Below are 13,566 nucleotides of genomic sequence, written 5' to 3' on the forward strand. Positions count from 1 at the left end.
GGTGCGGACCATTATCTCTAGGTTATCATTTATTGACCCTTGAGGGTCTTAGTTAATGATTAGATGCTTGTAGATGAATTTGTACATGCTAATATATAAATGTTTGGATTTGTCTATAATATATGCTATTATTGGATATGGATGCTCACGTGTTTGATGAAATGCTTGAATGGTGGAATGTATTACTTTTTCGATGCTCATGTGCTTGATTTAATACTAAAGTGATTGTATTAATTTATGCATGCTCACATGTTTGATTTAATGCCTTAGTGAATGTATTATCCTATGTATACTTACATGTTCGATGAAATGCCTATGTGGTTGTATTGTTGAATCTATGTTGACGGCATGACAAATTGCTAAGTTTGTAGTGATGCTTAGGTTATTTACAATGTTGGGTCAGTCAGTAAATTAATCAAATCAAGGGGTGACCTAAATTAAGGCGGCCACCCTAGGCTTATTCGATCGACCCGGGTTGAACACGGATGACCGACAGTAGCTGGACTACACGGACTGCTTGCACCCAATGTCGGTTGTGTCGTGGTTCTCCCAAGTCAATTAAATTAGTCCACTAGCCGACTGATCATGTATGTTCACAATGTATGACACGACTAAATGGAATCTAGGATACCTCGTTCCCAATGGATGTGTCCATTCATAACCATTAGTGCGATACGATCCCACTAAAACTCATGAGTCAGGCATGGTGGTATGGGACACCGTATCTGAGCTGTCCGCCTACACTGGGATAACAAGCCTCTCCTTAGTAACCAGTGAGTAACTAAGACTCATGAGCTGGGCATGGTGGTCTGAGACACCGTGTCTAAGATGTGGACTATGATGGGGTGACCAGTAAGCACTGATGGAGATGATAAACCATTATTTGAACGGCCCTCGTCAAATTATCCGACCGATGGTTTCATGCTAGATTACTGTTCGAACGACCGGGCATGAATGAAATTAGGTGATGAGCCATTTCCTTTGTCTTGATTTGGTTTAGTGTGATAAACCCACACCTCTGTAACAACCTAGCCTCTGTTTATCCGGGATGTGGTCCAAGTGTGGGTTGTCATCCGGGTCCATGTGTGGGATTAGTTGGGCTTCGAAAATAGCACTCCAGTCGGTCGGGGCAGCGTGTTGTGGGCTGTTACAACATCGGAACTGAGTGATCATACTCAGTTTAGGTGACGACCCATACCGGGTTGATCCTTATACATTTAGGTATCATACCGTACTTTTGGAATTGTTAATTTATGAGATAAATGAGTGACATCTAAATTTAGATCAAGGGACACTGGTAAGGAGTTGCTGCGTATGGCAACGAGCCACGTGATCCGGATAAGGACTCGTAATATAACATCGGTATCCTAGCTTCGTCAATATGCTGGATGAATGGAACCTAATAATTACTCAGCTAACATGATCATTCATCGCATCGCGTTTGTTTAGAATGTGGCGAAATAGGCGTTGAAGTCGCATGTTGAGGGAGTGTTGTCATTTGCAAACCAGGTGGTTGGAGTCGCATGTGAGGGAGTGTTGTTTGGAAAGGGCATGCATCATGTCATATGTTCATATGCATATTTAACAAGAGTATTTAGGAATTGTTTAATTTCTTATATATCGTTAACTGCACTGATTGTGTCAATAGCATGTGTCACTTAGAACTAATGGAACCACTAAGTTAGCTACTCAGTCCCACCTGGGACGGTGTTTTAAAACACTAACCAGGCATATTATTGATGCAGTTTCTATTGAGGCCTCCAGTAGGTAGGCTTAGATCGGCTTGCGCCACCACGGTTATGTTCTGGAAGATTTGGAATAAACTGAAAACTTTACACTTTGACCATCTTGGGTATGTATATTGTGGCTTGTATAATCCTCATTAGGGTGGACACCACCTTTTCAATTGTACTTTGACTGTTTGCCATATATTTATTAATTTTTGTTACTCTACCTCGCTTTAGTTTCGCTAAGTTGAATTGTGCAACTCTGATTATTCGTATGCGGACTTAGTGTAAATTAGAATGAAGACGCATGTGCATTTTATTCAGTTAACACCTAGAAACTCGAGTCCGGAGTCTAGGTACTCGGGTGTCAATTTTTGGGGTGTTACACTGGGGTCAATCAATTTGTTCCTCTTTTCATTGTGCTTCACTTCATTATCATCTCAAAGGACCTAAACTCAGGATTTGGGTGAAGATTTCTTTTCCAAAAGTAAGAAAAAGAATGATAGGCTGTGATACACTACTTGGAAATCTGTAACCATATTTCTAGGAAGAGACATTAATGGTGGGAATGGTGTGACAAACATGAGCTGTCATCAATTAAATGAGTACGGATTCTTTAGGGCCTGTTTGTTAATGCTGAATTTTTGTACTTAACGCGGAATTGGGAAAATGTTCCGTGTTTAGTGGTGTTTGTTAATGCGTTGTTAACGCAGAAGAAGGAAAGCACTGAGTGGTTTTTCACTGAATTCTTTTCGTGATAGGAGTCTGGCTTAATGGTGAATGCAGAATGCGCTCAGTGAACTTTTCATTAAACAAAAAATTTTGTTTCTGAAATTACCCCTTTTCAAGTTACTACGGCAATTTTTTCTCTTTAAATTGTTTGCGCGATACAAAATTAACTTTTAACCTCTAAATTTTCTTTATGCCCCACCATGATGTATGTGTTTCATCCATTCCATTCATCCATTTTAAAAGATCATTTTAGGGCTTGATACCAAAAATGGGAGGAATATAAATCTCAGGTGGACCACTCATGTCATGCCCCAGACTCGGTAACTGGACTCACAAGGAACCCGATAGCCGATTCTGGCCACAACAGCCTCCGTAGTACCCCATTCTCGGCTCCTAAGGCAGGTTTCGATCCTGAGATCTCATAAGGAGGATTTCCATAACAATAAAATCATTTCCAATACGAGTATACCCAAGATCACAATAAATAAATTTCAGAAATAACAAAAGGACACATTACAAAATTCACTATAAATTTGAACTTTTACAAGTATTCATAAGGTCTAAAAGGATATACATCAGATAATAGAAAAAGGAAAGGAAGGTCTGCAACACTAGGGGCCTTAAGCTCAACTCTACTCCACGCTCTGCCGCTATGACGCCTGACTGGGATCTCCTGCACGCATCAATCGTGCATAAGCTTATAGAAGTTTAGAGGGTGGTGAAAGTGTGTGACAATGGTGCATAGAAGAATAATAGGAGATACAGGAAGAGAAACATGCTTAATGATAATATCACTAGCCTTACCAAGGCTTATCATGAATACAATGCAATGAGTATTGGGTGTCATACCAAGGCAATGTATGAAGGGCTTATGTAGCCGATGTGAATGCGATGCAAAGTAATGCCAGTGTTCATAACCAATCCACATATCAAGTACATTTCTAATCATAAGGAAATTACTGGGGTCTATTACACTGTGGAATAACTACCGCTCTATAAATCCTCACAGCCAAATGACTGTAGGAGACCTCACTACCTGCTTATAGACAGCCAATCACCAGCAAGGCCTGACGGTAGCGAACCCATTCACGAGCTGGTTAGACTCACCCGAACTACTGCCTCTTTTCCTTAGACGGGTAAGGCCACACCCCATTCCAACTTACTACACGACAGTGGGAGTTACGGCCTAAAGGTGTAAGGCCCTGGTGCGCTCTTGTTTTTACTCGGTCACGGCGCTAGAACAGATCCTTGGTACTATGAAAGTTTTGAGAATTTCACCCATGGGCATCCTATGCACCCTATATGCTCAAATAACATTTTCGATCCAATAATGGCAATCCACAATGTAACTGTGGAGGCCACAACCTTGATGAAACAAGGGCGATAATTGTTCATATGTTATGCAATGCCAGATGCATGAATCACACAATCAACCATGCATCAATTCCAAGCATCCAATGTGCTCAAGAGGGAATACTACGTCCTTCAGAGAAAGTAACATGCAATGCCCAATGACACAATATGACCACACACACACAGTATCAACCAAGCATACGATGATGTACATAGGTCATGGGGATGAATTTATTCACATTATATGGTGATATATAATGTATATTACATTCCTCCTATCCAAGAAGGAACCAAGACTAGGTACCTAGACAATATCCCTAAGGAATCCAACTTCTAGTGTGGGCCCATTTACCTAGGGTAGCCCACGAGACTAAGTATACAAGCTACGGGTCTAAGAAATATAGAAATGAGCCTAGCAAGAGTCTAATATAAGTATCCAATCACTCTTAAACACAACCAGGCCTAGAGGGGTCCATAATGAGGACATTTAACCATCATTCCCCAAAAAGGCATATCAGCCATGAACTATATGGATAGAAGGCCCAAGGCCTACATATAAGATAAAAACATAAAGGTAACCACATACATGTGTATTCCTCATAATAGGCCATAAAAAGATATAGTACCACTTTTAACAACATAGGCTCCAAGAGGGGAATTAAGGCCCAATGCTCAATTCCCAATGGCCATAGAATCCATGCATTAAGTTGGACTTGGTGGGCAGCCCGCATATACAATATACGGCCCAAAAATAAGTTTAATTTTGGATGAAATGGGCGACACTACATCAGCCCAATAACTAGTAATTTAAGTGGGCAACCAAGGGCCCAATACTATCCTTATCTCAGCCCACAAGTCCATCAAAATGGTTAAAGTCGGCCCAATATATAGCTGGGCCAAGCTGGGACGTCCCAACTCACTCTGGGCCCATGGGATGCCCCAAAAATCTGATCTAAGATGGGGTCCTCATGTGATCACTAAAGGTGACCCAAAAGAATGCATTGATTAATTACAAAGATTATAAGAAAACATAAGCATGTAACGCGTACACAAGTTCTCAATGTGGTGGGCCCCATAACCAAATAAAGTTTTAACCATAAAATTGTACATTTAAGGCCCTTTGATAAAATTTTGGGCCGTTTGACTTCCTAGACCTGTTAAGGTCCAGAATTAGTTAACTATGTGGGAATAATCTCATGAAGGCCAACTATACTCACTGGGGGACCCCACCAGATGAAGAGTGTGTATATATCATGAAAAGATCAAGTGGGCCTACTATTGGATTGTAAGTCCAGCAGCAACCCAAGGTAGAGAGTGCTTCCATAATTGGGCAATACAAGGCTTGAATGGCCTGGACCAATATACGTTGAGGTAGGCTCCACATACATCCATATTTCACCTCAATTAAATGGCCTAGGGTCTATGGTGGGCTTTTAACCATCCATAGAGAAATCCATGGGCCTACCTTAGGATCACCCAGGAGGACATCCAACTTCAACTGGTTTCCAAGAGGTAGCCCGCCACTACTCGAGCATGAAATAAGGCCCAAGGCCTAAGCAATCCATGGCCTAGTGGGCCATACACTAAGCCCAATACTTAGGTAGCATGGTGGGCCCTTAAGAAAGGTTTGGGCCCAACCATAAGGGTCATAAATCCACTCATTGTGGTGGGCCTAATGGGCAGCCCAGTAGTTCAACCATATGAGCAAATGTCACACTTAACACAAGTGAGTTGGGCCTCTCATCTTAGCCCAAGTATAGGGTTAAATTGGTGGGCAACCAAGGGCCCAACTACTTTCATATTACGACCCCACAAACCCATCACAATAGGTAGAAGAGCATAGGCCCAAAGGTTAGTGGGCTTACCTAGAAGGTTCTAGTCCAAAAGGCCTAAGGAACTAGTCAATTAACAACATACAATGTTCCAATAAAAACCCAACTTGGGTGGGCCTCAGATGAGCACTAAGTAAACCTAAAAATACTGAAGGAAGAGGTAAGATAACTAATTAAATCTACCTCAAATTTGGTGGACCATGCTGCCCCAAAACAAACATTTATGGGCAGTAACATTGGGCCCATTGCTGAATTTCCAGCCCACCCGCTTTCTGGGTTGTTGGAGTTCAGCAATTTAATTAGTTTATGGTATATTTATTTTCTGATGGCCCACATACATTACTATGGGTTGTACCAGATGAGAGGGGGATGCACAATACATATTACAAGTGGGCTATGCTATTGGAATACAAGCCCAACAACAGCCCAATGTAGGGGTGTCCTATGGTGGGTAGTCCTACGGGCCTGGGTGTTTGGCCCAAAACTGATCCAAATTTGCAGGCCATACTACGGTCTATACAGGGGCCTGATAGCCCTAAAAATTTTTAAGATGGTCCTTCCATAGGTGGACCACACTATACAAAATTTCGTGATTTTTGGACGGTCAGAAGTATTTTAAGTAATTTGAATAAAGTAGACTATCCAGAAAATCTGGTTAATCTGGACGTCCCAATGTGGTGGGCTGGTCCAGCCCCTGCCACGGTGTACACAGAGATATGTTGACTCTAAAATTTAGTAGGTGGGGCCTACCATATGTGAAAAACCTATCTATAAATTTTTATGATTTTTATATACTCAAAAATATTTTAATTTAATTACAGAAAACAGTTTGACAAAAAATTCTGGTCATCCTGGACGTCCCAACGTGGTGGGTCGGTCCAGCCCTTGCCATAGTGTGCATAGGGTCCATTGGCCCTAAAATTTTGTAGGTGGGTCATACCATATGTGGAACACCTATCTACAAAATTTTGTAATTTTTGGAATAGCAAAAGTATTTTATTCAATTTTAATAACACTAGCTATCCAGGAAATCTGTTTAGTGCAGATTTTTGACAGGCCTTGATCTAAGCTTCCAATGGGGTGGATTAACAGCCTCTAAAAATTGGGGGAAAATAGTTTTTATCTCCCCTCATATGTGTGCCATATGGTGGGGTCCACAAAAATGGCCCACTAATGTAAAAATTATTTTATAATCTAGGATTTTCAAACTGTCATGTTGCTGGAACAGTGCAGAAAATCCATAATGTCCACCTCACTTGGGCTACACCTTTGGGACCTCAATCAAGGTCAGATGAGGCTGAAATTTAGAGAAAATCAAGATGAAATCCCCACCTTTCAGAAAAAAATATTTTATGGGTACAAAAGGTCCCCCAATCAGTCCCAAATTCAAGCCCAAAGTCCAACAAAAATCTATCGAGAAATTTCTGGACAACGATACATGGATGGAATAAAATAAATGTATGGGCCTATTAAGGAAGGGATTGACCCATAAATTGGGTGCCATGGCCCACCTTAGTAGGCCCCACAATTGTCCAAGACAAACCCCCAAATTCCCCACCCTTGCAAGAACATTTAAGGTGGCAAAAGGGGGCATCTAAACCATGGTGTAGGTTGAGTATAGATGTCCCTTCCTTACTGGGCTTTTCTGGGCAATCTAGGCCCACTGAGTGGACCACACATAATATCTTCAGATTACGAAAGAAGGAAAGAGAAGGAAGAGCATCCGGCCTTCAGGGGAGGGCTTCGTCACTATTATGTTGTCCCCACACAATCACAACCACAAACAACAATATAAACATGTTGTACAACATAAATCTTATGATGCATGACCTAGATCTTTGAGATTGATGGTTGGTGTCACGCCCCAAACTTGGAAACCGGGCTCAAAAAATTCTCGATCGCTGAATCCGGTGCCGACAGCCTCCATAGTACCCCATTCTCAGCTCCCAGCATCCATACGCCAGATTCCGATCTTGGGATCTTACAAGGAGGATTTTCCAATGTACATTTAACTCGTAATAAGCATAACTACAAGTTTACCCAAATCACAAAGGCAACATCATCATCACATATTCACTAATATAAATATTTGAATACAGTTCTGAAAGTGAAATATATATGTCAAAATCAAAGCTCCAAAAATCCGCTGCATGCTCCAAGCTCAACACTGCTGCGACCTAATGCCACCATATTATGATATGATATAATATTATATTATATTATACATATTATATACCTATATATCTGTACAGGTGGGCCACGTCCTTGTGGGACCCACCATGATACGTGTGCATCATCCAGCACGTCCAGTTTGCTGGGCAGTGACTGGACGCTGGTTGGGTGTCATGTATAATATATATATATATATACATATTTATGAATGTATAAGATATGTATATCTATATATCATTATATTATATTGTAATATGATAAATGTTATAATATAATATTATATATGTAATATATATACCTATTAGCTAGGATCTACATGTGTGGACCCATGTGGGACCCACCTTTTTGGGACAGGAGATTGGCTGGTGTACGCCACCAGCGCTGAGGGTCCCACCATGGCGTGTGTTTCATCCCACCGTCCATCTGGACAGTGGGGTCGTTGCAGCTGTGGACGACGGCAAATTCGGGACCCACCGTGATGTATACGTTACATCCTAACCGTTCATCCATTGAGAACGGTGGGTCCCCACCATGACATGTGTGTTTCTTCCACGCCATGCACCCTCCCCCTTTTTTGCAACGGCAACAGCTCCTGCTGCTGACGTCAATGGGCAGGTGGGGCCCACCTTCTATGGTATATGGCTTAGATCCAAACCGTCTGTGAGACCCATATCCTAATCAGTACCATTTCATAGACTCCCGCGATCCTTCCCATCGAATTCCGGCAACCTGCGACATATAATCGACGTTTGCACGTAACCGTAAGTCGAATCCTATAGATTTAGGTCAGCTTAATCTGAGACTTGTACCATTGCGACCGCATCGTTGCCGCGGTTCCAACACCGCGTCTTGCATACCGATCTGATACCCTGGCAGGGAGATGTGGACCTACGTTTAGTTTGAGGAAATGCCGCGTGTTTACAATCCCAAGAGAATCTCTACGACATGTCAAATCAATCCAATCAATCACCTCACATGTCAAGTACATGTCCCATCCCAAAGTCAACTCTCTTCCTCTCTCTCTCTCTTACACACCCATACATGTTAAGTACACCATACCCATCACCCCATCACTTACTTCCCATCACTCCATCACTCCATCACACATCACCTCTCTTTCTATCCCTCTCTCCCTCTCTTTCTCTTCAATCCCTCTCTCCCTCTCTTTCTCTTCACACTTTTCAAGTAACCAAAAATGGTGCACGTCCAAGCCTTTCCCAAGAGAAAAATGTGAGTCGAGTGGCCCACTTCCCACCCCAAAAACCTTCATCCTAGCCATTCACCTTTCATCTTCCACCGTCAAAGTGAGACACAAGGAGATCGGCTTTCCAACGGACCAAGAAGATCGAACGGTAGGTGCTTATTAAGCTAGATATTTCATGTTTTGATGATAGCCAAGTGAGGCCTACCGATTGATGGTATGGATCTCACTTTGGACCCTTGATGTGGCCGATGGACCATCTTGATCCTCATGATCATTCCATGATGGGGCCATTCTCCATGGACCCCATCATGATGTTTACTTTCTTTGCATGGCTAGAGGTCATCTAGACCTTCCATTTTAGTGGAGAAGGAATCTCCACCGTTGATCTTTAATTTGATGGGCCCACGTGTTATGGGACCCACTTGATGTATGATTGATTGTAAAGGAGGGCCCATAGTGTCGGGGTCCCTCCATCATCACGTCTCTCTCTCTCTCTCTCTCTCTCTCTCTCTCTCTCTCTCTTTAATGTGATGAAATGGCCCCGTGGCCCACTCGAATGGACCCCACCATAAGGCGTGTATTTTATCCAAGTCACCTATAGGTGGGGCCCACTTTATAAGTGTTATATCCACACCAATCATCATTTGGTGGCCCACCTGGGCAACCCACTTGAAGAGCACAAACCTTCCAGCGTCCCTGGATACTAGATGTTCATGGAAAACACAAATATTAGCCTTGGTTCAAGGCATTTGGGGTGAGCCACTTGTGTAGGCTCCACATTGATGTATGAGTTCAATCCTCGCCGTCCATCCTATTTAACAACTCATTTTTGGCGTTGAGCTGAAAAATGGAGCCAATCCGAGTTCTAGCAGGCCATAGCATAGTAAATGGTGGTTTTTACCATTGAAACCTATCCCGATGGTATTATACACTGAAATACTTTGAATATTGGGCTTGTTTGGTCCGTCTCGGGCCATGGAATGCAATGGGTGGTGTGGATCTGCCTGATGTGGGCCGCACATACGAAAAACCGTAAGAAAACAGTTTTTTTTTAAAATAAAATTATATGAGCAGCAGCCGCGCCTGTTGTTGCTATCAGAGCTGAGGACGCGTAGGCGTCCTGCGTTATGGACGGACGGGCGGGACAGGGTCCCACTCATGGGCCCCACTGTGATGTGTGTTAGATATCCACACCGTCCATTTTGTAGGTCCCCTTCGGGCAGTGGGCCACCCCGAAAATCATCAATATACATGGCTCAGGTGGCCCACATCATAGGAAACAGCGGGATTGAACGTCAGCCATTGGAACCCTTTTGGGCATCCAGAAGTTTTGGATCACATATGAAATTTGTTTTTCCTTTCATCCAGGTCAGCGTGACCTTATCAACGGGTTAGATGGCATATGAACATTATGGTGGGCCCCACGTGGGACCCACAATGATGTATGTGATTTATTCACACCGTCTAGGGGACGGTGGAACCCACCAAAATGTATGTGTCTTATTAATGTCGTCCAGCCATTTAGCTAGGCCGCTGGACGGCTATGTGGGCCCCACCATGATGCTTGTGTTGCATCCAATCTGTCCAACCATTTTGAAAGCTCATTTTATGGGATGAGCTAAAATGAGACAAATCCAATATCAAGTGGACCACACAACAAAAACTAGTGGGGATTGAGTGTCTGCCATTGAAACGGTGTTGTCATAGAAGTTTTGAATCATTAGGAAATTTATTTTCCTCTTAATTCAAGGCTGTATGATCTTATTATCAGATTCGGATAGAAAGTGAATGTTATGGTGGGCCTTGAGAATTCAATGGTGGAATTCATTACTGCCACTGCTATTTGGAGTGCGGTCCAGTTGATCTGTTGATATGATTCATATATATATATATATATATATATATATATATATACACACACACACACACACACACACACACACACACACACACACACACACACACACACATATGGATGTACTCGTGGTCGTCCGTTGATGCCCATTTGATATACATATGGCCCATGTGATTAGGCCCATTTTGATGTATTCTAAGGTCCACCTTGGATATGTTTTGTGGTCATCTGTGAGGCCCACCTTGATGTACTTTGTGGCCCATCCGTCAGGCCCACTTTAATGTATTTTTGTGGCCCAATCGAGGGGCCCACTTTGATATACATGTGACTTATCAGGATGTATCTTTGACCCGTAAGTGAGGCCCACCTGTTGCGTGTTTTGAGGCCCAGGTGCAAGGCCCACCTGTTATGTATTTAGGGCTCGTGGGTTAAGGCTCATTGTGATGTATTTCCGACCCATTTGGTAAAGCCCATTGTGATGTATTTAGAGCCCATGGGTGAAGGCCCATTGTGATGTATTAGGGCCCATGGGTTGAAACCCATTGTGATGTATTTGGAGCCCATGGGTTAAGGCCCATTTGAGGAGGCCCACCTTGATGTATTTGTGGCCCGATGTTGAGGCCCACCTTGGTATATACATAAGGCCTATTTGAGGAGGCCCACCTTGATGTATTTTAGACCTGTTGTTGAGGCCCACCTTGATATTTATGAGGCCCATTTGATGTATTGGAGGCCCATGGGTCAAGGCCCAATGGGATGTACATGAGGCCCATTGAATGTGATTCCACCATGGTTTGTGTAATGATATTTATGGCGGGCCATGCCTTGGGAGCAATGTTGGTTTGATGTCCACATTGTAAGAATAATGTTGGTTAAATGTCCGCATTATAACCCTCTCTAGGGCTCATTGATAGGCCTATGCTTGTTGTGTGTAGGCAATCAAGGCCCATCTTTGTTGTGAGGATAGTTCATCACCATATAAAATGCTTAGTATAACTCCGTGATTCATACCCATACGCATCATATGTATGCCTGGAATGTTTGATCATAGTATACACCATTGGGCAGACTATTTACGGGACTCCTTATGAGATGGAGTGCCCACATTATCGCACCATACGCGCAGGATCACTGCATGATTGGATAGTGTGACTCATGCATCTCACATATATGTGACTTGATCATTGTACGCCCTATCGACATCAGGGCTGTGGCCTCCACAGGTACATCATGGAGGGCTAAATGGGACACCGAAAATACTTGGTTCTAACATTGTAGGCACTTAGGATGTCCTTGGGTGAAAGTCCTAGAATCTCCGAGGCCATGAGGTGCCCCAACATCGAGACCGAGTAGAACATGAGTGCCCGAGTGCCAAATACCAGTAGGCCGCATCTCCCATTGTGTCGTGGTCGGTTAGGAGGGGGTGTGGCCATATCCGCCCGAGTGAGGGGGCTATAAGCTAGGCTGAGTATGACCAGCTCGTAAATGGGTCCGCTATCGACGATCCGGGTAGGTATTGGCAGACTACTGGTCAAGTAGATAGTGAGATCTATTCCGCTTGCTGGGCTATGCAGCTAGGGAGGAGGTAGTCGGTGTCGAGTGTAATAGACCCCAGTGATTTCTCCAGAGAGCAACCGTACTGATATGTGGACTTATTGAGCAGGAATTACATATCCATTCATTCATTCATTCACTATCCACTCGGGCTGGTGGTGCGTAACTATTTGTTACGTGTACCATCGCATGGCCAGGATTTCGGTTGGGCACGTGACTAACCTGATATCAGGAGTTTACCACATTGTGTCTAACTATCCAAATTTAGGTATGGGACTGGTTTGGATAGAAGTCCCTTGTGATGGACCCCATAGCTTGTGATACTTCGTACTATCATCCCGACTTCACATTCCAGCATGGTCATTTCATTCGCACCGCATATCACATTACATTCTCAGTACTTAGCATCTTGGGTTACTATGTTTTTGCACTTATATGGCCTAGATGAGGTTGATGGTATTCGTGGCTCGTCAGGATTTGCATATTGCATTGCATCCTCAGTATCTGTTATTGTCTTATTATGTTTTGCATCGCATAGCCTTAGTACGACTGATAGCACTCATGGACTTACCAGTATATTTCCACTTACTCTTATATTGTATGATTAATGATCTTGTTAGTATTTTCGCTTATTCCGATGATGTATGATTTATAGGCTTTATTGTATACTTGACACTTACCTTACACACACTTTCACCACACTCTAAGCTTTCTATAAGCTTATGCATGATAGATGCGTGCAGGTGGGTTAGGTTGAAGCAGCATTGAGCTTGGAGCGTGCAGCTATCTTCTGGAGCTTTGATTTTGATATATGTATTTTTCTTTTAGCATTGTATTCAAATGTTTATATTAGTGGATATGTGATGATGATGTTGCCTTTATGATTTGGGTATACTTGTGGTTATACTTCTTATGAGACAAATGTACGTTGAAAAATCTTCCTTGTAGGATCCCAAGATCGAAATCTGGCGCATGCGTGCTAGAAGCCGAGAATGGGGTACTATGGAGGCTGTCGGCACCGGATTCGGCGATCGGAAATTTTGTGAGCCCGGTTCCCGAGTTTGGGGTGTGACACCGTCCCTCCATTGGCGGCCCACGTGTGAGGCTACACTGTGATGCATTATCCAAGCCATCTTG

This window comes from Magnolia sinica, chromosome 6 (genome assembly GCF_029962835.1).
Source record: "Magnolia sinica isolate HGM2019 chromosome 6, MsV1, whole genome shotgun sequence".
NCBI classification, from domain to species: Eukaryota; Viridiplantae; Streptophyta; class Magnoliopsida; order Magnoliales; family Magnoliaceae; genus Magnolia; species Magnolia sinica.